The 25,863-nt window shown below is 41.8% G+C and overlaps 1 protein-coding gene across 4 annotated transcripts in view; it reads right to left on the bottom strand.

The window, feature by feature from the left end:
* Positions 1-25,863, bottom strand: part of LPAR4 (lysophosphatidic acid receptor 4) — a 173,664-nt gene that overhangs the window by 2,115 nt on the left and 145,686 nt on the right. The window contains exon 1 of one of the 4 annotated variants that reach the window (XM_077449987.1): positions 1,710-1,839. The exons of the other annotated variants lie outside the window; for them this stretch is intronic. The gene's annotated coding sequence lies outside the window, so the exon portion shown is untranslated. Of the gene's footprint in view, positions 1-1,709; positions 1,840-25,863 lie in introns of those variants that run through there. 4 annotated transcript variants of the gene reach the window in all.

Below are 25,863 nucleotides of genomic sequence, written 5' to 3'. Positions count from 1 at the left end.
GAAATTTCAAATGCATAAAAACATCTCGTACACAATTAAACAATTGTATGCTTTATGCAAGATTTCCCAAAGGCCTAATGATATTTTCCATGGTCAAAGAAAAAAAAAAAAAAACACACATTGGTAACCAAGTGCAGGTTGTCCTAAAATCTGACTTCTTTGAAAATGAGTGCGTTTATAAATGCAGGCAAAGAAAGCCACTTACCCCAGAGGTGCATTAGCCTCAGAGCTGCTAATGGCCAATATGTAAATGTTCACTTTTTTTTTTATTAAATAAGGTGACACAAAGTGAAAATTCACTCTGGTTAGTTTTGCTGATTAGTTAAAAACCACTCTGGAGATTTACTAAAACCGAAGCACTCAGAATCTGGTGCAGCTGTGCATGGTACCCAATCGGCTTCTAACTTCAGCTTGTTCAATTAGCTTTGGCAATAAAATCTGGAAGCCGATTGGTTACTATGCAGTAGTAAGCCTGATTTTACATGCTCCAGTTTTAATAAATCAACCCAAGTGTGTTAGGTGTACTAAGCTACTTGAGGCTACCTTTAAATCCACAAATATATACATTTAGGGACCATATATTCCACTGCGGTACATTATTGCATGTGTGTTAACATGTGTCACACTACGCATTGACGCATGTTGAATTAAAGAAGTTCACAAAAAGTGCATTTTATTGTTTTTTTACACTATAGGAGGCGCAATGCCAGGATCCTGCAGGTTCTCAGTCAGCAGTCACAGACAGTTAGTGAAATGCAGGTAGAATCAATGAACTACGAGAATGCTCATCAGCATCCTCGGAGTTCATTGCGAACTACAAGACAGCTGCATCAGCTGATAGTACTTGTAGTTCATTCACTCACAGCAAACTGGGAATGGACGATGCAACTGTGTGGCTGACTGCAGGATGTTGGTGTATAGGAGCATATTATACCCATGTTTACAAAAAGTGAACGTATCCTTTAAGGGAGCAATTTCATTTAAATAGGCAGCCTAACCCGCCAGAATCCTCTAACAAAGCCACATACAGCATTTCTAACAGCGCAGTATAACACAGTGTGTCAACACTCTTTGCACAGTGTTGCCCTCGCAAACACAAGTTTGGTGTATTGCAGCACTGCAATACTGTGAAAGAGTTCTTAAGTAAGCTGGTAAAAATTTATATTTCTATAAAGCGGTAAGCATTGTAAAAACTAAAAATGCATTTAATGAAAATACAATATACCGTACATTTTTGCTTTACATTTTTCATCATGCAGCCCAGTTGCCAATAACTAGGTATACACGTGTACAACTAACCCAGTATGACCAGATGGGTGATATAAATAAAATGACAGAAAGCCACAGCAAAATATAATAACAGGGGAACTACGTTTTTGTGGTAACATGTGATATAAGTAGGGCGTTTAACATGAAAACCTGAAGGCATTTCAGGATAGAAGAACATGAGCTTTGGCACAGCTTTAAAAGATCTTAGCAATTAAAAAGACGTAAGAGGCTCTATTCACTGGCATTACCATATGGGCTGGCTCAGTGTCCTTATATAATTGAAAGTTATCCCATCAATATACAAGCAAACAATATAATTTATGGCCAGAAGGGTTCATTTCCCAGACATGCACTTAAGTTGAAATTTTGTGACAAGTATGGTAAGCCAACATTAACGTTTGCCTAGGGCTACTTGAATTGAACTGGTGTACTCATCTCACCTTCTAAAGTGGCCCCAAAGTTTACAGATCAGATAGCGCCTTCAGGTTCCTGCTCACATTATTAGAGGATCTTGTTTGCATCTCAGAAACCCCAAATTCCCAGAACTCTAATATGCAAACAGACAAGGATTTCCATGATTTACTTCTAGTCCATCACCTCCCATTCTCAGCATCTCATCAGCGACCACTAAATGTGAATCAATAGGAAGGAGAAGCGGGTGGAAGGAATCTAGGCAAAGTGAAATTATGAAATATGGGACCAATACTTGCATATTAGAGCACTCAAGGTGGTCTGAAGATGTTTCAAACATGTCAATAGGTACACAGAAAAATGCTCTATAAACCTGAAGACAAAAGGTTTACTTTTGTCCAGTGCATTCTTTGTTCATTCCAAGAAACAATAATTCTATGGTACATCCTGATACATGCCCACACCTAAAAGGCATCTATTTGTACATATAAGCTTAAAACAGGATCTTCATAATGGAACAAATACTGGCTGAACTATAAATGCCAAACCCTCCATCACAATTTCCACTTAAGTATCTCTATCTTTTCGAAGGAATACATTTGAAATCTTTCAATCTGATCCATCAAACTCGCACCAAACCTAATGCAATTATTATTTCATTCATAAAAAAAAAAAAAAAAAAAAAAAAAAAGCTGTTGTGTAATTAAACAGACTCCCCAGTGTTTTTTACAACCTGGTTTATGAGGGCTGTGTCAAGGGGTGAGGTCAAAGTGAAGTTTCGCCATAAACTTTGTCTATCTCTTTAATCTACATTAGGATCACATTATGCAGAGTTTTCCCTTATGCTGATGTTCATACTGTACTTGTACACTGCAAATATTTGCAGATCAAGCCACTTAGTTCTTCCACTGAGGTCAATGACTGGCATTATTCCAACCACTGAAGCCCAACCACGTGACACTATTCCTCCCGCTGACCCCAACGGTGGGGCATTATTCTTCCCACTGATATGAACGGTGGGGGAATTATAACAACCTGCCGCAGACACTAGGTTATTTTTTACTCCCATTGATCACCCTAAGGCATCATTTTTTTTGTCAAAAAGGACCACCAAGACAAGGGCAAAATACACGTACACCAACCACTTATGTCAGGATATTTTCTACTCCCATTGGCTATAGTTAGGGGTCCTGTAACATCTGAAAGACCATAAAACTGGTCCCTTCTTTAAACCTGCACTAAAACAATGCTGTAGAGCAGAATGGTTAACAATGACACACCTACCTCCCCCAGTTTGACTTCCACTGGGCAGTGGATTACAGAAAGCCAATAGAAACATGTATCTGGGTACTCACATTTTCGGTTATCTAAAAATAAAATGTAATGTTTTTATAAGGAATTGCTATCTGGATTAAATAGTGGTTTTTCACATTTGCCAGAGGTTCAGTGGTAAATGTGTATTCAGTATGAAGCAATTCTGTGTCTAAAAAGTAAAGGAGTCCTGACACCGTACAGTGTTTATTAATGCGTTACCTTAAAATAAACCACATGCACAGTGGTAATGGTTAACAACTTGGACTACGAGCCTTCATAACCATGATTTCTAAAGCATTATCAAACTTACGTTATACTTTGTCAATCTACAATTCAATGTAAACTGCACATTAAATAAGCAGAGGCTCTAGGGTTATACATGTACAGATTAAAATTGCTTATAAAACTGGATTAAGCTATTAACTACCAACATTTCCGATACTCCATCTAAAAAAGGGCCGTCAGACAATTATGTAGCCGTTTACATTAGAGCCCTTGGGGTCATAATTTAGATGGACATTTGCTATACTAGCAACAAATGCTAAACATAAGAAGACATAGGCTCTATCCATAAAATTGCATCTATCTACTGTATATGATGGATTGTAGGAAGCCAGCTGTTTACGGGTATCATTTTTACATTTAAACCAGAAGTTCAAACATGAAGGTTGATTAAAAATCCCACGAGACAAGATATTTCACTTAACATTCCAATGGGATTAAAATGTCAGAGTTGCCTATAGCTTTTATTGGATTACGCTTCTGCTAAAAATCAGATTGGTCAACAAGGCAGGGCAAAAGGACAAAGTTAAACAGAACATAGTATTGAGCTCCATTATCTGTTGATTGCTAATAAACTCCATGGAATCATGGAAAAATGCAACGCTATCAAACACAGATTTCTGCATTTTTTATGACTGTTGGAGCTTAGCTTTTCAGATGAACTACATTTAGGCAAGCACATCCAAGCCACATATGTAAAAGGGATCAGGTAGAGAAACACTGGAGCAAGGGAGGCTGAAAGGGCTATAAACTATCCACCTTTAGGAAGATTCACCCTCAAGTACTGAAGACAGCATTAAAAACCTGACAACTTTATCCAAAATGTGTGCACTGTGAAGGAGCAAATTCTTGCGAGTTTTGAGATTACCAGTGCCTAGGAGGCAAGCAGGTCAAAAGGCAGGGTCCAAGGTATTTTGAGATGAAATCCTATTGATATCTGAAGGGAATTATACTGCAAGTGATTGCTGGATTCTGATCAACATCATTTATAAGACTTTAAAACGCTTTTCTGGCTCAACACAAGAGTGCTGAGCAGTACAGCTGGTGAGTGCTCCAAACGAGGGGGGTCACGAACACCAAGGGTGTGGTGAAGGCTTTCTGGTATACGGACACTGAATTTTCACAAAAAGAATTTTCACAAAAGGAAAAAAGTCTTTTTTGCATTTTTGGATTTCTGTTTATGGACTTTATATTCTTTTCACTTGTGTTTAGTAACTCTCATTAATGTGTATTTTTTCACTAGAATGCACCACTAGTGGGTCACTATTAATTATGCGCATGTAAATGTACATACATATATTGTGTGGCTAACTTAATTTTGGAGTTAATTTTTTTTCTATTCACTATAGTAGGAGTTGAGCGCTACAAGGCGATATATATTTGTTTATTTTATTTATTTTTTCTTAGATTTTTTTCACCTGCTTGTCTATATTCATATATTTTTAAGTAGCAGCTTAAGGTAGGGTGTGTTTAGCGCTGTGATGATACACTAAGTGGGCAGTTTTGTGAAGTGTGTATCTGGTTTCTTGAACTACATTTATCACTGGGCTAAATTATACATTTATAGAGACTTTTCAAGATGGAAGGCAACACATGCCAGTCACGAAAACGAGAAAAAGTAAAAGAGAAAAAAAAGAGAAAAAAAAGACTTGTTCTTCAGTCAGATCCACCAGCTCATATAGATTTGCTGTCTTTCAGACGACAAAAGGATTTAGTTTTTTCTTAGGCAGGAAAACATGGACTACAATGGGCCTAGATAAAAAGGAAAAAAAGGAGTGAGATATGGGCACCACAGTGATTAAGAGGATAGCACTTCCGCTTAGAAGCACTAGGTTTGTTGGTTTGAATGCCAACCACGCCACTACCTGCACAGACTTTGCATGTTCTCCCTGTGCCTGTGCGAGCTTCCTCCCACACTTGAAAAACATGCAGATGGGTTAATTGGCTCCTGTCTAAACTGAGGAGGACGGGACCACACGTCACCTGACCCCGCCCCCTCTGACCCAAGGGGAAACCCGGGCTTCCCCAGTGATGCACAGGTGACCCGCCCCCCTCTGATGTAACGCTGGTTTCTGTTACATCAGAGGGAGGCGGGGTCAGGTGACGGGTGGTCCCATTCTCCTCAGCTAAGACTTGTCAGGCATCCGGGATTCCCGCGGTGTCTCCGGTGGAGACAGGATGCGTTGCGCTGGATGTCTTCGGGAGAGATCACCCATCGATGGACCCCGGAGAAGAGATCAGCCATCGCTGGATACCAAGAGTGGATTACCACCGCTGGAATTTTTTTTTTTATTTTTTTTTTTTTTTTTTAATAAAGGACTTATCCCAGTGGTGTCAGTGTCTTTGTCTTTAACAATTTTTTACACTTTCTTTGTGAAATGGTAGGGGTACAATGTGCCCATTACCATTTCAAATGGGGGTGGGATCTGGGGGTCCCCTTGTTAAAGGGGGCTTCCAGATTCTGATAAGCCCCCTTGCCCGCAGACCCCCACAACCACCGGCCAGGGTTGTGGGGATGAGGCCCTTGTCCCCATCAACATGGGGACATGGTGCTTTGAGGGGTCACAGACCCCCAAAGCATCCTCCCAATGTTGAGGGCATGTGGCCTGGTATGGTTCAGGAGGGGGGGTGTTCTCTCGTCCCCCCCCCCCTCTTTTCCTGCGGCCTGCCAGGTTGCATGCTCAGATAAAGGGTCTGGTATGGATTTTTTGGGGGGGAACTCCACGCTTTTTTTTTTAATTTGGTGTGGAGTTTCCCTTAAAATCCATACCAGACCTGAAGGGCCTGGAAATTGAATTTGGGGGGAACCACACGCATTTTTTTTTTATTAATGACTTTGTGACTGTTCTCTGTATCACGAGGAGCTGACAATTCATTATAACCGCGAGTGCTTTTAAATGACTTTTTCCTGCAGAAACGACACTTTGTGCAGCGACATTTCTAAGCACGGGAAACATGTGCCCCTTTACAGGCATACTATACACACCCCCTCAGGTATGAAATAAAGGAATATTACACTTATTGTTTCACTTTAAGCATTATTAAAATCACTGCTCCCGAAAAAACAACACCAGTTTTTAAAACTTTTTTTTTGCATTGATACATGTCCCCTGGGGCAGGACCAAACACCTCTTATGACAATAACTTGCATATTAGCCTTCAAAATTAGCACTTTTGATTTTGAATGTCCGAGTCCCATAGACTTTAATAGGGTTCTAAAGTTCACACGAAGTTTAGGTCTGTTCGCAGGTTACGGTGCGAACCGAACGGGGGGGCGGTGTTCGGCTCATCGTTAAAGCGGGAGTCCACCGGGACTCCGCGTTTTTTTTTTTTTTTTTTTTTTTTAAAAGCCAGCAGCTACAAATACTGCAGCTGCTGACTTTTAAATAGTGACACTTACCTGTCCAGCGCGCCCGCGATGTCGGCACCCGAAGCCGATCGCTCGCTCGGCTGCCGGGTCCCGCCGCCATCTTGGGTATGGGAATCAGGAAATGGAGCCTTTCGGCTTCATTTCCCGGTTCCCTACTGCGCATGCGCGAGCCACGCGGCGCAATCCGGACGGTCCCCGCTGCCTCTGGGAGCTGTGTGTTTCCCAGCAGGCAGCGGGGCACTTGCTGAAGGGGGCGGGCGCTTGCGGAACGGGGGCGTAACGTACGCCCCGTTCCGCAGAGAGCTAGCCCGGAAGTGGGTGCAGTTACCTGGATTATCTGCACCCCCCTCCCCCCTGAAAGGTGCCGATTGTGGCGCCGGAGGGGGGGGGATTCCGATGAGCGGAGGTCCATTTTAGGGTGGACCTCCGCTTTAAATCACACACCTAGGTTGGACTTGATGGACTTTTTTCAACCTCACCTAATATTTAACTACGTTGTGGAGAAGAGGTGAGAGGCTATTTTTAAAGCTTAAAGTTGAACTCGAGGTAAAAGAAATTCAACCCCCTCCCCCCCTTTACCTTCCTCCACCGCAAGGGGTATTTTTCCTTTCACCGGAGATGGACTATAAACACTTCCTGCCTTACAGTGACATTTCTGCTTCTCCGAAGATACATGTACTTAAATGAAAAAGTAAAGTGAAAAATGTTGTCACCTTAGGACAGGGAAGTACTGTATGCTACTGGCAGGATCACCAGATGAAAATAAAGGAATAAAGTCTATAAAAAAGAACACTAACACAGTTTGTACATCTAACGCCGGGTGTACACTACAGTTTTTTTCTGTGCAACCCAGCGGGTCGGAGCCACTGTAGTAGGCATACAAGGTTAGTCCAGCGATCTCCCCCGTTTGAGCTGTTGTGCTCTAACCAAGGTGTGGCACCCTCACCAAAATACTCCCAGCTGTCTGCCATTGGCTGAGAGCGCTGATCAGAAGTCGATTGGCTGCTGGTTTTCCAGACTGACACACACACAGGCAGAGTGTCTGACTTTTTTTTTTGAACTGGCAAACGTCGCCCCAACATTCTGCCTGTGTGTACGGGGCCTAAGAATTTGCAAACTGCAATAAACAACATGTTTATTCTTGGATTTAGATAAACTGACTTATCCATTCTATATTCAAATGCACAGGGGATTTTGAAAGAACTCTTTGGTGACATCCGTACAATACTATATAGAGTTTTGATAAAACTTTGAACGGTATTAATAATTAAGATAAGTATTTGTATAGGTTTTTTGTCATGTCAACTTTTATTTTGCTTGCTAGATATTTATTTTTTGCTTTAAAGAAAAATATTTTCTGTATTTTTTTTTCATTTTTTTTTTTCAACTGTATATTTGAGACAAGTGCTGTATATTTTCAGATTCCCCTGCCTGAGGCATAGCTTCTAGATTCTATGAGTTTTTTCTTTGGCCCTTAACATCCTCCCTTCCCCCATCAATCCATTCACTCCCTACAGTGATGTCGGGTTGATACTAGAAAAGCATGTGATACTGTGTGTTGTGTTGTCTTAAAGACCTCATTCCAGTGAATTCAATAGCCAAATGGATTAAATCATATAAACATACTGAAATTGTAGAACACAGGTTTTTTCCACTATGCACAGAAATACATATATTTCATTTGTGCATGCATTTAGCTGCATTTGAAAATGTAGTTAAAATGTATGGGAACTCATCCAATGTGAAGAAACCCCGAAAGCAAGAATAGGCACTCTGGAAACCAAAATTAGTGGCACGCTGCAGTTCCTTCAATGCATGCGTTTAGCAAATGCCTGGTAAAACGCTACTTTTACCACTTATTACTGCAATGCAATAATGTGAATGGACACTTACTGAATATAAATGACTGAGTGAGCACTGACAGCACAATAAAAAGTACTGTTTAAAGCAAAAAAGACTGGCTGGATATACACATTAGTTTAATATATTTTTAGTCAGCTAGAGTATTGTTAGAAGGAAATGAATAGCAGTTGGGCAAGGTTTTGTTAAGCCAGTATTACTCAACCTTTTTTCAATTGTGGCACCCTTTAAAAGTATGCAAAATCTCAAAGCACCTGAATATAAAATGTAAAAAAACAAACAAAAAAAAACAAAAAAACAAAAAAAAAACACAAACACACACACACACACACACACACACACACAAATGTTACTTATCAAAGGGAAACCTGAGCCTGGGATGATGTACCCTACCTCCTGGATGAAATTAACTTCACGTCAAAAGACCCCCTTCACATCAGAGGTTCCCCCCCCCCCCAATCAATACCAGAGGCCTACCTTTTGGTTGCAGCAGAGGACGGCAGATGAGGAAGTCTAATGGAGCCAGACTTTCATCTCCTGAATTCTGGGGGTGTACCTGCAAGCCACCTGTCCTGGATCATCATTGTCATGGTGCAGGAGGCCCGTCCACCAGCACCAAACCGTGCACTGCCCAAGAGCATCATTGGATGTTATATTGCTTTCAGCCAGCCCTCCCACACAACTGATGAAGCCGAAACAGGACAAATGGCTCACAGCCCCCCAGGGGGAACCCTATTGGAACCCTGGTTGAGACACACTGTTCTAAACACCTGGTGCTTTTGACCACTGGTTTGTCACACAGTCAAGGCAAAACATGAGCTTGGACGATTATCTAAATGTCTTTGGGTATCTTTATTCCAAGTAAAATAATTTTTATTATCAGCTGCCAATTCAATTAGGGAGAACAGTATAGGCACCATGACAATTATCTTCCAATCCTCACCTTACCAAAAAAGGTGTCTATGTGAGAACAAGGAGAGGTCTCAGCACTCTCCCAACCCATATTGTATGTAAATGGGCACAATACATGTCGCCATTTTACATTCTGCACACACTGAGGGCCTATCCCTGCATGCATGTGCACACAATCTCACAGGCCAGTTCTAGGAGAAAGACACTTAATAGCCATCTTTTTTTTTTTTTTTTGGACTGTAGGAAGGAAGAAACCAAAAACTGTATGAAGAAAAAACAAAAGTAGGCTGAGCACGAACATCAAGCTGGATCCTTGGTAGGTATTGAATCAGAAACACGATGGTACACTATTTTTATAGATACATTTATTTTCATCACACAAACATATGGCTCTAAAGCAAGGAGGTTCTATATTTTGCTTAACAAGATCATCAGATTTTTGGTCCTGTGTTTTAATTCCTTTATGTCTATCCTTGCTTCCCCAGGAAGACAAAAAGCGACAAGGATGAAAGGCTGATGGATTATGTGTCAACTGAAAATTAAACCAGCTGTGTCTCTAGTGTACTGGTTTGTCTATTATTCCGTTACTCTCTCGGGTGATGAGGGTCCAAATTACTTTTTAATAAGTAATGTTTGTCACCTCCCAACAGGACCTATATTCCAGTCTTTGTTTTAATATTTATCACAGCGTTTATTACAAAAAAAAAATTATTACATTTAAGTCTGGACTTATGGAAAGGATGTATAGTAGCCATGGGAAACAAGATTTTGGGGGCTATCAAGCTGGCCCTTGTTTGATCAACCTTTTATACAGTTTTTACTTTATGGTAAGACTGCAAGGAGCAAACAAGCAATTTGTATTTCTGCAGATGAAGTTACACTTACACTTGTACTCTTTAGATCAGGGGTAGGCAACCCCCGGCACTGGTGACGCAAGCGGCACTCAAAGCCTCTTTTACTGGCACTCTACTACCTCCCCATCAGCAGAGCAGCGCAGGGAAGTGTCCGTGAGGCACTAATGCATTCCAAATTCAGAATTCACCACACTGAGAGATTGGGTGCAGTTCTGCTAAGGGGAGGCGGGGGGTGCTACCTCTTTCTAGGAGGAGGAGGAGGAGGAGGGCTGTCATTGGCCACTGCTAAAGCCAATCACAGTCCTGCTAGCCCCATCCACCATCTGGGAGGAAGATGACTTGCTTGGTTGCCACTACCAATCTCAGAAAAAGGGGATTTCACTGTGAAAACTACAATCAGGTGACAGTTTGTGGAATTATTGAGCTTCTGGGAAATTAGTTGAAATTATTCCTGAACCTTTGAATCACTTACTACTGAACTCCTGCACTCCTTGTCCCTTTAAGCCACAGCCAGTATTCAGCGCAATGAAAATCACAACACACTTTTTCTCGGCTGCAGGGGCCCAACGCTGTCAGAAAATACCCCTGACCTGAGCTCATCATTGCGCATCCATTCCAGATGCTTGTATGTGACATCACATACATGCACGTGGGCTGGATGTGAGAGGTGGATCAGCAGGATGAGTGTGCCACGACAGGTGAACGCCTCTCATCTCTGCTTCCTTTCACCAGTCTACATATCATGCATATCATAGAGGAGAGGAGGGTACAGTGATGGAGAAAATTAACAGAAAGGATTTCAGAGGTGGGACAGAAGAGGAGGAGGGTACAGCGGTGGGGCAGATGTTCAGGGAGGTACAGTGGTGGAAGAGCTAAGAAGGGGCTTCAGCAGCAGGACAGAAGAGCAGGGGATGTTACAGTGCTGGGCCAGATGAGCAGGGGGGGGGGGGGTGTTACAGTGCTGGGCCAGATGAGCAGGGGGGGTTACAGTGCTGGGCCAGATGAGCAAGGGGTTCAGTGGTGAGAAAAAAAAAAAAAAAAAGCAGGGTGGTAGAGCAGTGGGACAGATGTGAAAGGAGGTGTATTGGTGGGAAAGATGAACAAGGGGAACAAGGGGAACAGATATGCAGGAAGTACATTGGTGGGGCAGATGGGATCAGTGTTAGGACAGATGAGAAGGTGATTCAGTAGTAAGACAGAAGAGCATGGGGCTACGCCAGTGGAGCAGATGTGCAGGGAGGTACAGTGGTGGGAGGGATGAGAAGCAGGGTGGTACAGTGGTGGGAGGAATGAGAAGCAGGGTGGTACAGTGGTGGGAGGAATGAGAAGCAGGGTGGTACAGTGGTGGGAGGAATGAGAAGCAGGGTGGTACAGTGGTGGCGCAGATGTGCAGGGTGGTACAGTGGTGGGGCAGATTAGCAGGGGGAACAGTGATCTGAAGTGTGAAGGCTCATGAATTGGGGCTCATCTAAGGTGTGGAGTTGCAGGAATTGGGGCTGATCTGAGGCGTGAGTGCAGGATGTTAATTCTCACTACTAAAGTAGTTTACAGCACTTAAAAAAGGCTTTTTCGTGATTGACTTTTTTGTTATAAAATCGGTACTCTCAATTTCTTTGACGCCACACTGTACTCTAAAGGTTGCCTACCCCTGCTTTAGAGTGTTCTTTGCTAAAAATAACTAACTAATATAGGAGGGGAAAAAAAAATTGTAGGAAGTTATACTTGATATAAAGGTGTATGGACCTGCACAGCTGCAAAGACTGAAGGTCACCACTAAAGCACAGAACTGACAAAGGATTAGTTATTTTAAACTCCAACATTTGCTTCTCGTCATGAAAATTGTATTTGCATAAAAATCCTAAGGCTGACCTAACATCTGTGTGTTACAGTAACTCGCAGCCACCAATCTGATTCAAACATGCCTGTAATTGAATTTATATTCTGTTACAAGGGTAGAAAAAAATAAAAATTATACAATTCATGTTTTAGGAAGCACTGTCCAATAAACATGCAAACTCTGTAGCTACAGTGGATTACAAAAACTAAAGTTTCCATAGTTTCAGTGTTGGCTAAATAGCATTAGGAATTAAACTAGTTTTTCACTTGCTACCTGGAATTTTTGGGAAATGCCACCATGGCCAAGTAATGTTTTCAAAGTGCATGCACAGTTATCACCAGTGATGTCACCAGATTCTTCCCCTACCCTCTGTATCCCCAGCACTCATTCCATACAAATATATACTGATACTCTTTGTTTTACAAATTATCTGTTAAACGACTGCTCTCCCCACCTTACGACCTGCTATACATCATTGCATTGTACAGTACAGAATTCATGTGTTCTGTACTTTTAATTAAAACAACTTTATTGAGCTGGTGATTTGTGTTTAGACACTTTTTTCACAATACAGTACAATAGTTAAGAAAGCTTAAAATATTGATTTCTTGGGACTCCTCATTGAACAACCAATTCTGATCTTTGTTACAGAACCTGGTTGCTAAGTGAGGAGTACCTGTACTTTGTGTGAGGCCTATCATGCCCCATTGGCATCAGTCCATCCAGCTGCCTGTTACATGACCCCTAATGGGATAAAAACGAAAGCAGAAGGATCAAGTCCAACTAACTTTTATGGAGGCTGCACACTTCTATATTATAATAGTAGACATTTTGCAGAACAATACATTCAGCACACACTAGGGGAGATTTACACAGAATCTGGTGCAACTGTGCATAGTAACCAATCAGCTTCTAACTTCAAACTTCAGCAATAAAGCTCAAAATAAGCCCCCGTTCACATAGTCACGATTTGACAGGTGAAATAGCTTGTCAAATCGGAGCCTATTGCCAGCAATAGAAGCGCCCCAATTGGTGCAACGTTGACTTTGCGGCGCAGCACCGATTTCCAAAAGTAGTTCCTGCACTACTTTCGGCAATGGATTTCAATAGACATCTGTGCATGAACCCACACAGATATATCTTTCAAGTCGCCCCCGAAGTCGGACTGGAATGCGGCTTTGAAATCGTGCAAGTTCAAGGTGAACTTGCACGATTTTAAAGCCATGTTTAGTGTGAACGAGCGCTAAAACCTAGAAGCTGATTGATTACTATGCACAGCTGCTCCAGATTCTGTGTGCACCAGCTTTAGTAAATTTCCCCCACTGTGGGGGGGCTGGTCAATAAAAAAAAAAAAAAAAAAAACCCACACAACACCAGCAGCTACAAATACTGTAGCTACTGACTTTTTATATACAAACACTTACCAGCCCAGGGATTCAACGCGGTCATTACCCCAGCCGGTTCTTAGCTGATCTTTGGGTCTCCACAATTACCACCTTGCGTGTGGGAAGTCGGCTGTGAGATCATGGGATTTAACAGCAAACTTCCCATGGCTCATGTGTGACATGGAGTGCACTCTTGCAATGGTCCCGCAGTCACCTGGAATATGTGATATGTCCCAGGAGGTTGAGGGGGTAGGGTCAAACTTTCGCACTGCTTGCCTAGGTGAGCAGAGTGGAGTGGGCACCTGTCAGAAATAGGTACCCATTCCCAGAAAGAAAAAAAAAAGTTTACAATGATGATAGAGAAGGGAGTAGGGAGAAGGATGAGTACAACTTCCCTTTTTAGCTGAAGTTCTGCTTTAAATGAGACATGGTTAAATGGAGTCTGAACCTGCATATAAATGTATACTGCACACATGCCACAGTTCTTTTACTCCGAAAATGCTCCGCAGTTGCTGAGCCACAAGTGAAGTCTCACGGACACACAAACCTCAGCCCATATGGTAATTAACACAGAAACTCAACATGTCTGGGCTGTGTCAGAGCTTTTCACAAAAATCCTGCCCCCACATTCCTACTGGCCCATCATATTGATTGACTGCCTTCACTCGTCAGGAGGAAGTGGCAAGCTCCGACTCCTTCAGGATGTGCCAAAGTTTTGCCTGTCGGAATGTTTGGCTGTGACCGGAGGGTTTGGGAGGCTGCTGCTGGCACCTCTTGGTGCCAGTACTTTGTAGCTGAAACAACCAATTTTTTTGCTTTACTTTTATGATAGGATACAGCTTAAAAGAAAATCTGTCATCAATCTTGAACCAATCTTAAATCAGTTTAAATACATAATTTTATTATTGGACTTGAAATGATGCCATAAAAGATAAGGTGTAGACTAGAACATCATTTATGTAGATGTCTTACAGCAAACAGGCTGTGAAAACATGGTACATTGCTGTACAAGAAAAAGCAATATAATCACAGACTCTCTGTGATGTTTCCAAGTGTATGACTTCACAAATGCTGATTCAATGGTCTTTTGCCATCGATATCCTGGAGGACTTTAAAGGCATTTCCTGGCCTAGTGTACACTGCCGTGAAGGATCTGTTTTGGATTCAGTTAATTATCTTCACAGTGATGTCTTGACCAGATCTTTGGCCTGGGGGAAGGGGGCACATGTTCCCTTCAGTACAGATAATGTCAGCCAGCCCACCATCACGCATGCAAAACAGTCAAGACAATCGGCCAGCCATATGTTCTGCACACTCGCCTGACTTATAGCACATGGATATCTGTTTTGTTGTACTTTAGTCAGTACATTGGAATTTTACTGTAAAACCAAAGTATTAAACACTGGAGTGTTCCCACTTTCACAATGTACAATGGAATGTCTAATTCCTCCCATACTCTAGGTGGTAGTATACATAACCAGTGCAAGCAACTGCAACATTTTGCTGACTGCACAGCCATCATGAACTTGCTTCACTTTGATTCTATGGCTTTCTGCTTTCTATTGTTCCCCCTTGCATAGGTTTGGGGTGTCATGCATTCAGTTTCATAGTTGTCAATGTCCTAATATCTGAAGACAGCCTCAGGCTTAAAAGATTATTTCGAAATTGTTATCCTGGGAAATATCCTAGGTCAAGGCAGCAGTTGCACAATAAAACAAAAAAAAGCGAATTGTATTCTATTGACTGTTCATGTATGGGTACAGTACTATATTATAGTAATAGAAAAGAGGTGCTCTTTTTATATAGAGTGGGGAAGACTTGAAATGTCGATCAGGTTTTTATACTAGATTTTGATGCCATTGGGGAGATGTTCCCTCAACTCCGGTCCCTGGACCACAAATGAGGTGTGGTGGTCACTGGAACAAAAAGGCGAGGACGGCAATAATAATATAGTGTCATAAATCCTAACCCCTCCTAACTCTACTACGATTGCGGTCTAATTTTTGTAAGTGTCCTTGTTAAATCCCAATTCGTTTTTCATGAGTTCTGAAGTGGCAACCTTCACATTTCTCTGAAGGTAAGAAGCAAGCAAAAAAAAAAGGTTTCCAGATCATGGACAAGTGATGTGCACTGGTGTAGTAGACCTATAGGCGATGTGACTAGGCTACATCCCCTGTATGCATTTGCAAAGATTAAAAGTGTATGTTGGGGAGACAAAAAAAAAAAAACAGTCCACACAGTATTTCACATATAATGCAGTGGTGGCTGGTGCTCCATTGGGTGGGCGGCACACAAACCCCCCAGTCCATATGCGTCACCGCCCCCGCATTGTCTCCTCCTAGGCGGCCAATGTGATTGCTTCCCTTCTCGGCCAATCGGGTCTCAGGACCTGCTTCCTAATTAGCTGGGAGGAGAATCAGAAGAAACAATAGCAAATATTTTGCTATTGTCACACAATTGGGTGGGCTCAGTGCCTGGCCTTTTTTGAAGCCAATTAGCGCCTCAGACTCTAATCATGTGCTTAAAAAAATAAATAAAAAAAAACACACACCTCATTGGAATCAAGGTGTCTGGCTTTCTGCATGTAGATTAGGGGTCAGGCGCAAGGATTAGGGGGCCCCTGCGACCCTTATGGACTGACAAAACAGCCCCCTCTATGTGCATACATAATTTCTTTCCCAACAAGCAATGCTGCTGCCTTGACTCCCAAGAGCCTGTCCATGCAATGGAGGCATTGGGAGGTATAGTGCTGAGGGACGTATCTACGTCAATAGATAATGGCCTCCCAGCAGCTGACCCCACAAAAATTTTACAAGCCTGGTGACGTGATAGGCAGTAACAAAAAAAACAAAAAACGGTCGCCGTTAATAATAAAACCTCAAAAGTAAAGTGACAGGGTCTTCTGAAAGCTCAACCCCCCCCCATCATCACCACCCCATGCAAGTTATTCTCATCCATTCGTGCACCTTCACGCCCATCCCTCTTAATTATTAAGTGGGGCTTTCAGAATATGTGACCCCCCCTCCCAATCATGCACGGTCTAGCTTGTGTGGGTAATCACAAGGTTTGAACTATCAGTTGGACAGCAATATAATTTACCAAAAGGTAAAGTCTAGTACACATGGGCCAAATTTCAGGCAGTATCGGCAATTTTAATAGAAACTGGCTGACATTCGGCCTGTGTGTACTGCAGCCTACAGTATCGCTTTAGAAATCTGGAATACCTGGATTGATTTGTTTGGTTTAAAATGACATGAAACCCTTAGTTTTTTTAAAACAGTTTCAGCAGCTTCCTTTCTCTTTTAATCCTTGCCTGATGCCATGACTGCTGCCCCAGGATTCTTGTTTCAGGATGGCTCCTTTCTCTTGCAGAATCCTATGGAGCCACTCCTGCATGAAGGGACTAGGGTTGTGTTGATCAACACTGTGTACCCCAATATAAACAGTGTTGTAGCCTAGGATGGCAAGACGTGCATCCGCTCCTTCCTCCCTCCCCATTCTAACCTTCTAATGAGACTGCACTGACCACTTAATTTTTTTCGTGTGAAGACCAGAAGTAGCACAGAGAACAGGATCCAGTAGCATTTTGAGGCCTCATGCGCACTGGACATTAAAATAAGGTTAAAAAATGCCAGTAGCTTTGCAGCGAGTTTTTTGTTTTTTCAATGATCAAAAACGTTAAACACTGATGAGCCACATTTGAGTGTTAATCAGCATTTAAAGTTGGAGCATTTTTACAGCTGAAAAACTCCTCTTGAAACGCACTAGATTTGGGTATTATTGACAGCCAAAAAATGCCCCAGCCACAAACATGGATAACTCCATCAAAAATCAACAATGCAACTATCAGTCCCTCCCCTCACGCCAGGTACTAGGAGGTGTAATCCTAGACTCTGACTTGTCATTTCATCCTTAAATCCAATTGTTGTCAAACGTTTGTAGAATTCACCTCCGTAACATCACTAAAATTCTCCCCTTTTTAACAAACGAAACCACCAAGCTCCTAATTCACTCCCTTGTTATCTCTCGCCTTGACTATTTCAACTCCCTTCTCGTTGGCCTGCCTTTCCATAGGCTATCCCCTCTCCAGTCTATCATGAATGCTGCTGCCAGACTTATCCACCTTACCAACCCTTTCCTCCAAATCACCCAGCAAATTAAATTCAAAATGCTAACCACAACATACAAAGCAATTCACAACTCTGCCCCGAGCTACATCACCAATCTTGTCTCCAAATATCACCCAAATCGTCCTCTCCGCTTTTATCAAGACCTCCTGCTCTCAAGCTCTCTCGTCTCCAGGATTTCTCCAGAGCCACTCCCCTCCTCTGGAACACGCTACCTCAACCTGTCGGCTATCCCCTACTCTTGCTACCTTAAGGCAATCCCTGAAAACTCATCTCTTCCTATCATGTCTCCAACTAATCTTTTACCACTTCCATCAGCTCATTCCCCACAGTTACAACCTTTTGTACCACCTGCCCCACCCTATAATCCTATTGTATTTTACTGTATAACTGTATTGTCTCCTTTTTTATATTGTAAAGTGCTGCGTAAACGGTTGGCGCTATATAAATCCTGTATCATAATAATAATAGCCTATGTGTGCATGGACACATAGGATAAAATGATTGGGAGTTTTGACTGTAGAGAAAAAAAATAAAAATAAAAACACGTCTGAAGCCAAAAAAACAGTAGCTGTAAAAACGTCCAGTGTGCATGAGGCCTTAAAGTTGTAAATGGCAAGTGCTGGAGTAAGAATATTAACAGTTTACTGGGGATGTTTATTGTTTGTACTCAGTGTGTTAGGCTTTATGTACAGAGGGACGTTCTTACAACCACTCCTGAACGTCTTGACAGTAACTGACGTTTGAAAGTCAGTTTTTCTGCGTTTACGTCTAGAAGCGTAATATATATATATATATATATATATATATATATATATATATATATATATATATATATATATATATATATATATATATATATATATATATATATATATATATATATATATATATATATATATATATATAATTTTATTTTTTTCACACAGTATATGTGTGCCCTAAGTTTTTTTTTGCGTCCTGAAGCACTGAAGATGCTGTCTAGATGTACAGAAAGTATTTTTTCCCTTTTCTCCACAATTTTTTTTTTTTGCATCTAGAGAATACTACAGAGAATAGGGAAAGAAAAAAAAATCTTTGTACCTTTAGGCTTTATAACTATTTTATTATTCAGCTCAATAAATTTGTCATTGCAATATTATGAAAGCTAAAGAGATTAGAGAGAAACATGAAGAAAAGAACCTTGACATTTCTGGCACAAGTCTACATGTCAGTAGAGTGTTAATAGTAGAGAGAATACAGATGCTGAGCACAAAGACCTCAGCTCCACAGAGAGTAATTAAACAGCCTGAATAACGAAGAACAATCTGTCCAAAGCTACAGAATCCTATATATCAAGAACATGCTAGAGCTTAGGATTTCCAATAGGGCTACAATCACTATCAGTTTTGATTTGTGAGAGAAGGATTCTAGGGGAAAAAAATAAATAAAAATAAGCAGAGCAATGCTTACATGTTATGAATCAAATGAACTGCTTTGCTCGGTAAGCAAACATTCACCTTTTCTGTCCCTCCATACCTGCTGCTGAGCTTTGCCAAGTCAGAAGGCAAGATTTTTCTGAAGTTTTATAGGACTCCACTTGGCCAGGCCAAAGGGTAAGCAGGAGAGGTTTCTGCCTTGGATGCTTAAGCACAAAAAGAGTGCAAAGGCAGAGCCTACAGCCAATGTAGTTCCAACTGCATGGCACGTACTGTGCTTCTTCTCCGAGCTGCGCTTTGTGAATGGTCCTGCAGCCTTCTGAGACCTGCGATGTGTCCCAAAAGTTTGTGGGTGGAAAGGGGGGATTCCAGGCATCAGAGGAGAACTTCTGTTCAGATTGCCTAGGCTACCAAGTGGACTTGGGAGAAGGTACCTTATCAAAACTAGGTATCCACCCCCCAAAAAAAGCCCTAAATGCAGGGAAGAAGAAAAAAAACTGCTAGGAAGGGCGATTCACGCAAATATGTTGCTTTGTCCTGCATTGGTGATGAATGGCTTCACTTTATAAAAAAAAAAAATAAAAAAAAAAAAAAGAAGAAGAGGGGGGGGGGAAACCTAATATATACTTAAATTAAAACTCCTGCCAGTATGAATGAAGTTCTGCAAGGAACAAGCATCACAAGCAAATTGAAGCTGCAAATCAATGCCGACACTTATGGAAATGTGCATTCAAATAAATGTATCCTATAATTGAGTTATAAGATACAAGTTATTTTCATGCATAAAGCACTGTAAAGCCAGAACATGCACCAAGTACTCCCTTATGGTACTTCTAAGTATGAGGTATAAGTATATCAGCCATAAATACACATTGGGGTTGCTTTACGTAAACTGGAGAGTGCAAAATCTGGCGCAGCTCTTCATAGAAACCAATCAACTTTCAGTTTTTTAGTTTTTTGGTCAAAGCTTAAAGCGGGATTGCACTGTGGAAAAAAATATTAAAAGCCAGCAGCTACAAATACTGCAGCTGCTGACTTAAAGCGGAGGTCCACCCTAAAGTGGACCTCCGCTCATCCGAACCCTCCCCCCCTCCGGCGCCACAATTGGCACCTTTCAGGGGGGAGGGGGGTGCAGATACCTGTACAGTACAGGTATTCTGCACCCACTTCCGGGATAGCTCTCTGCGGAAAGGGGCGTAGATTACGCCCCTTTCCGCAAGTGCCCCGCTGCCTGCTGGGAAACACACAGATCCCAGAGGCAGCGGGGACCATCCTTATTGCGCAGCGCGATTCGCGCATGCGCAGTAGGGAACCGGGAAATGAAGCCGAAAGGCTCCATTTCCTGATTCCCATACCCAAGATGGCAGCGGCAGCACCTTACAGACGATCTAGAGATCAGCTTCGGGTGCCGACATCGCGGGCGCACTGGACAGGTAAGTGTCACTATTTTAAAAGTCAGCAGCTGCAGTATTTGTAGCTGCTGGCTTTAAAAAAAAAAAAAAAAAAAACCCGGAGTCCCGGCAGACTCCCGCTTTAATAAATGGACACTCACCTGTCCTGGGGTCCAGCGATGCCAGCAGCTGAGGCCGATCGATCTCTCGGCTGCTTCCGTCACCATTCTAGGTGAGGGAATCAGGAAGTGAAGCGCTGCAGCTTCACTTCCCGGTTCCCTACTGCGCATGCGCGAGTCGCGCAGCTCAATAGGAATTGTCAGCGCTGTCTCTGGGACCCGTGTGTGTCCCAGCAGACAGCGCGCAGGGACAGGAAGAGGCATAGACTCCCGTGGGAGTCTATGCCCGGAAGTGGGTGTAATACCCGTCTTTGACTGGTATCTGCACCCCCCTCCCCCCTGAAAGGTGCCAATTGCGTCACCGGAGGGGGGGAGGGTTCCGATCAGCGGAAGTTCCACTTTAGGGTGGAACCCCGCTTTAATTGAACAAGTTGATGCTAGAAGCTTTTTGGCTACCATGCAGAGCTCCACCAGATTTTGCACTCTCCAGCTTTAGAAAAATGAATCCCATTGTCATGTTTCCTGGTTTCAAAAAAGCGTGCGAATAATATAAAATAGGAGGATTGTGAATGTCTGTTTTCAAAGACGTAGGACTTTTTGAAATTGTGTATGTAATCATAAGGAGAAAAAAGGAAGTGAATAAGCGCTTTGAAAATACATACTGTAAATAGTATTCATAGAAAAACCACACAAAAAGCTTATGTAATGGATACATACAGATGGAAATGTATGTACTTGGCATTCAGTTGAAGACCCCAGCAAATATGAGGGTTCTTCTCTTAGAGTCTGGTCTCAGATTTACATTGCAACATTATTCGCAATACTGACAAAACCTGCAATCACATGTCATGTCAAATAATTAGATTTCATGATTTGCTTTAAAAAGTGTATCTAAAGCCAACCCCCCCCCCCCCCCTTTTTAGATACAGTAGGCGAGGGTTAAAAACGTTGTCAGGCCATGTCACTGTCTGTGTTCTATTAAAGTGGTTTTAAAGCCTAAACATTTTTTACCTTAATGCATTTCTTGCATTAAGGTAAAAAAAACGTTTAGGTGTCAGCATCCCGCCTCATCCCCTCTTTTACTCATCTGGGCCCTCATTTGATCCAACGTTGTGCACATCGGCAGCTCTTTTCCCCCTTCACTTCTGGGTCTCTGTCTCACTGGCTTTGCTGGGACACTGAGAGCCATTGGCTTCCAGTGCTGTCAATCAAAGTACGTGACAAGGTAGCGGGGCTCGGGTGCGAGGACGCACGAGTGCCCCCATAGGAGGATAAGGAGATATCCCTTAACTTCCTATCCTGTAGACTCAAAAGTAAGATGATACATTTCCAATGTAAGGGTTATTCCCTCTTAGACAGGTGTCACAGGAGGAGATTTCCCCTTTATTCGTGTTCTCGTTAAAATACATTTTTTTGGATTCAACCTCACTTTTATTTCTGATAATTAGAGAGGGAGATTCTCTCTCTCTCTCTCTCTCTCTCTCTCTTTCTCTAAAGCTCCATACACACTATCAGATTTTCTGACGATTTTTTCTTTCAGATTTATCAAAAACATATAATATATGAGGTCAAACCTTAGGAGTTTCAATGTGTATACAATCAGGCAGGCCCTTGTACTACATGCTTTTGTTAAATCTAAAGACAAAAATCAGCAGAAAATCTGATAGTGTGTATGGGGCTTAACAGGTGTCACAGACAGCAATACAAACATGTCAGGGGTTCTAACCTCTCAAAACTCTAAGTTAAAATAAAAGAGAAAGTTCAGCCTTTAATTATACTTTAAAAAAGGAACTCCGGGGATTGCAGAACCTTAAAAATATGGGCAAATGCTGATACAATGAAGCAGTGGCATTCACACAAGAACAGGGGCACACAGCCATTCATTTCTGTGACAGGCTATACTCCCCACCTGAACCCAGGCACAGGAAATTGAAAAAGGGCTGAGAGTCCATTCAGACATCAAGCGCCACAAAATACATACAATCTCTTAAGTACCGATGCATTTTAAGGTAGCTTAATATTCCACACGCATACCTATATATCACATACATCCTCAATAAAAAAAAAGAAAAAAAAAAAAACTGTTTTTAAGCTAGGCCTATCAATTTTTTTATGGATACGTCTATTTGCAGGAATTGAGAAAAAAAAAAAAAAATAGGTTTATACATTTGGGACTTATGTTCACCATTTTTACACTTGTGTTATACATTCATTTGATATGATTATATATTAAGTATGTTTATGTTGAGAGATAGAGAAATATATATATATATATATATTTCTCTATGTGTATGTATGTAAGATTATATATATTATATATATATATATATATATATATATATATATATATATATATATATATATATATATATATATAAATCTATATCTATATATCTATATCTTTTTTTAAGTTTATATTGGATTGTCAATAATAACTTATATTCGTATTCTTTTTAGCATGCTCAGGTTATAAAATGGAAGCCTACGCTGTGATCAAGATTTCCTGCAAGTGCTGTAATTTAGGTACTAGTACTGCAAGGCCCCTTTCACACTGGGGCCGCCCGTGCACTAGTGCTCGTTTTAGCGGTGCTTAGCGCTGTTTAAGCGGTGCTTTTCGGCCACTAGCGGGGCACTTTTAACCCCTGCTAGCGGCCAAATAAGGGGTTAAAACGCCCGTGTGGGGGTGCTTCCAAAGTGCTTTTCAGGTGCTTTGGAAGCGCTGCCCATCGCTCCCAAAAAGCCCCCGAGCGCTGTATATAGCACTCCCAAACCACCCCAAAGATGCTGCTTGCAGGACTTTTTCTAACGTCTCGCAAGCACACCGCCCCAGTGTGAGAGCACTCAGGCTTTCACGTTCGGGCGGCATGAGAGGCAGTTTTCAGGCGCTATTTCTAGCGCTTAAATGCCTGAAAAGTGCCTCAGTGTGAAAGGGCTCGTAGTGTGATCCTCTGTGCTCTGGTGACAATTTACATAAACCTAACAAACTGATTTCTCCCTTTTTGGCCTGCTAAACAGGTATTTGAAAATGTTTGGTCATACAGTGCCTTGAAAAGTATTCACACTCCATGAAATTTTCCACATTGTCTTGTTACAACCAAAAACGTACCGTAAATGTATTTTATTGGGATTTTATGTGACCACAAAGTGGCATATAATTGTGAAATGAAAGGGAAATGATAAATGGTTTTCAACATTTTTTACAAATAAATATCTGAAAAGTGTGACGTGCATTTGTATTCAGCCCCCCCCCCCCCCTCATGTTTCATGGCGTGTTCAGGGTGATGTACAGTGTTCATTTTCTGCCACACATGACGTTTTGCTTTTAGGCCAAAAAGTTCAATTTTAGTCTCATCTGACCAGAGCATCTTCTTCTACACGTTTGCTGTGTCCCCTGCATGGCTTTTTGCAAATTGCAAATGGGACTTATGTTTTTTTTTTCAACAATGGCTTTCTTCTCGCCACTCTTCCATAAAGGCCAGATTTGTGGAGAGCACGACTAATAGTTTTCCTGTGGACAGATTCTTCCACCTGAGCTGTGGATCTCTGCAGCTCCTGCAGAGTTACCATGGGCCTCTTGGCTGCTTCTCTGATTAATGCCATCCTTGCCATGTCTTGGTAGGATTGCAGTTGTGCCATATTCTCTCCATTTTTGGATGATGGATTGAGCACAGTGCTCCATGAGATGTTCAAAGCTTGGGATATTTTATTATTTTTTTTTTATTTATTTTTTTTTTTTATATAACCTAACCCTGCTTTATAAACTTCTCCACAACTTTATCCCTGACCTGTCTGGTGTGTTCCTTGGCCTTCACAATGCAGTTTGTCCACTAAGGTTCCCTAACAAACCTCTGAGGGCTTCACAGAACAGCTGTATTTATACTGAGATTAAATTACACACAGGTGGACTCTATTTAGTAATTAGGTGACTTCTGAAGGCAATTGGTTCCTCTAGATTTTTAGTTAGGAGTTTCAGGGTAAAGAGTGCTAAAGACAAATGCACACCACACTTTACAGATATTTGTATAAAGTTTTGAAATGCATTGATCATTTTCCTTCCACTTCACAATAATGTGCCACTTTGTGTTGGTCTATCACATAAAATCCCAATAAAATTAATTTACCTTTTTGCTTGTAACATGAAAAAAAATGTGGAAAATTTGAATGTTCGATAAGTGCAACAAGTACCTACCAAACCTGACAGACATTCAAGGAGCTTGTAATATAAGTTTGTAAGCCAACAATACAATGTCTTTGCTGCACTGAAATCTTAAGCAGTGTTATCAGCCCTGCTTTGTAGCCCACGGAAGAGAACAGAACACCTCCCCATTATGAAATGGATACAAGAAGGGAAAAGGAGGTGGCGTACTTTAAAGTGATACTAAAGTCATTTTTTTAGTTAAACAAAAAAAACAAAAAATAAAATAAAAAACCTAGGTTCTACTTACCTCACCTGGTCTGTGTAATAGTCTTGCACAGAGCAGCCCAGATCCTCTTCTCAGGTCCTTCTTCGGCACTCCTGGCCACTCCCTCCTGTTGAGTGCCCCCACAGCAAGCAGCTTGCTATGGGGGCAAGTGAGCTGCACCACAGATCCCCGTGTCTATTCAGACATGGAGCCACGACCCCCCCCTCATTGGCTGACTATTACAGCAGCAGGAGCCAATGGTGCAGCACTGCTGTCTCAGCCAATGATGACGAGAGCACCAGGCAGCCGAGACACTCCTGCAACATCGCTGAATCTAGATGGACATCAGGTAAGTACTATGGGGGCTGGGGCAACTTCTGTACACAGAATGCTTTTTATCTTAATGCATATAATGCATTAAGATAAAAATTCTGCCTTTACAATCACTTTAATCCTAACACTTTCTGCTTCTCCATGATTACAGAATAGCAAGGGAGTATTGTCGCCTTCAGACAGAAAGTGTGTTACATGCAGGATCACCAGGTGAAGATTTAGGAAACAAAAGCCTGAAAAAAAAAATGCAGATACTACATCCAAGAACCTTAACTGAAAAGCATTAACATTTTGTTACTGGGTTTAGATGCACTTTAATTTCACTCAGGTTGGTCCACTGTTTTAACATGCCTGGGTTAGAACCTCAGCCAGGTTTTTATTCAGGTCATTCAGGACAAAACAATAGGTTTGGTTTAACCACTTCCCCGGGGTGGACATCATACAATCTCATTCACTTTGAGTGGAGATATCTGAATGATGCCTGCAGCTACAGGCATCAGCCAGTTTTTTAGTCGGCGATTCCCTACAGTGTAAAAGCCATCTTGGCGGCTGTTTAGCCACTTGATTGCTTTTACAGA

Source organism: Lithobates pipiens, unplaced genomic scaffold, assembly GCF_037356315.1.
Source record: "Lithobates pipiens isolate NorthernLeopardFrog02 unplaced genomic scaffold, aLitPip1_a1.2 Scaffold_1, whole genome shotgun sequence".
Classification (NCBI taxonomy): Eukaryota; Metazoa; Chordata; class Amphibia; order Anura; family Ranidae; genus Lithobates; species Lithobates pipiens.
This window is presented reverse-complemented; position numbering and strand designations above follow the sequence as displayed.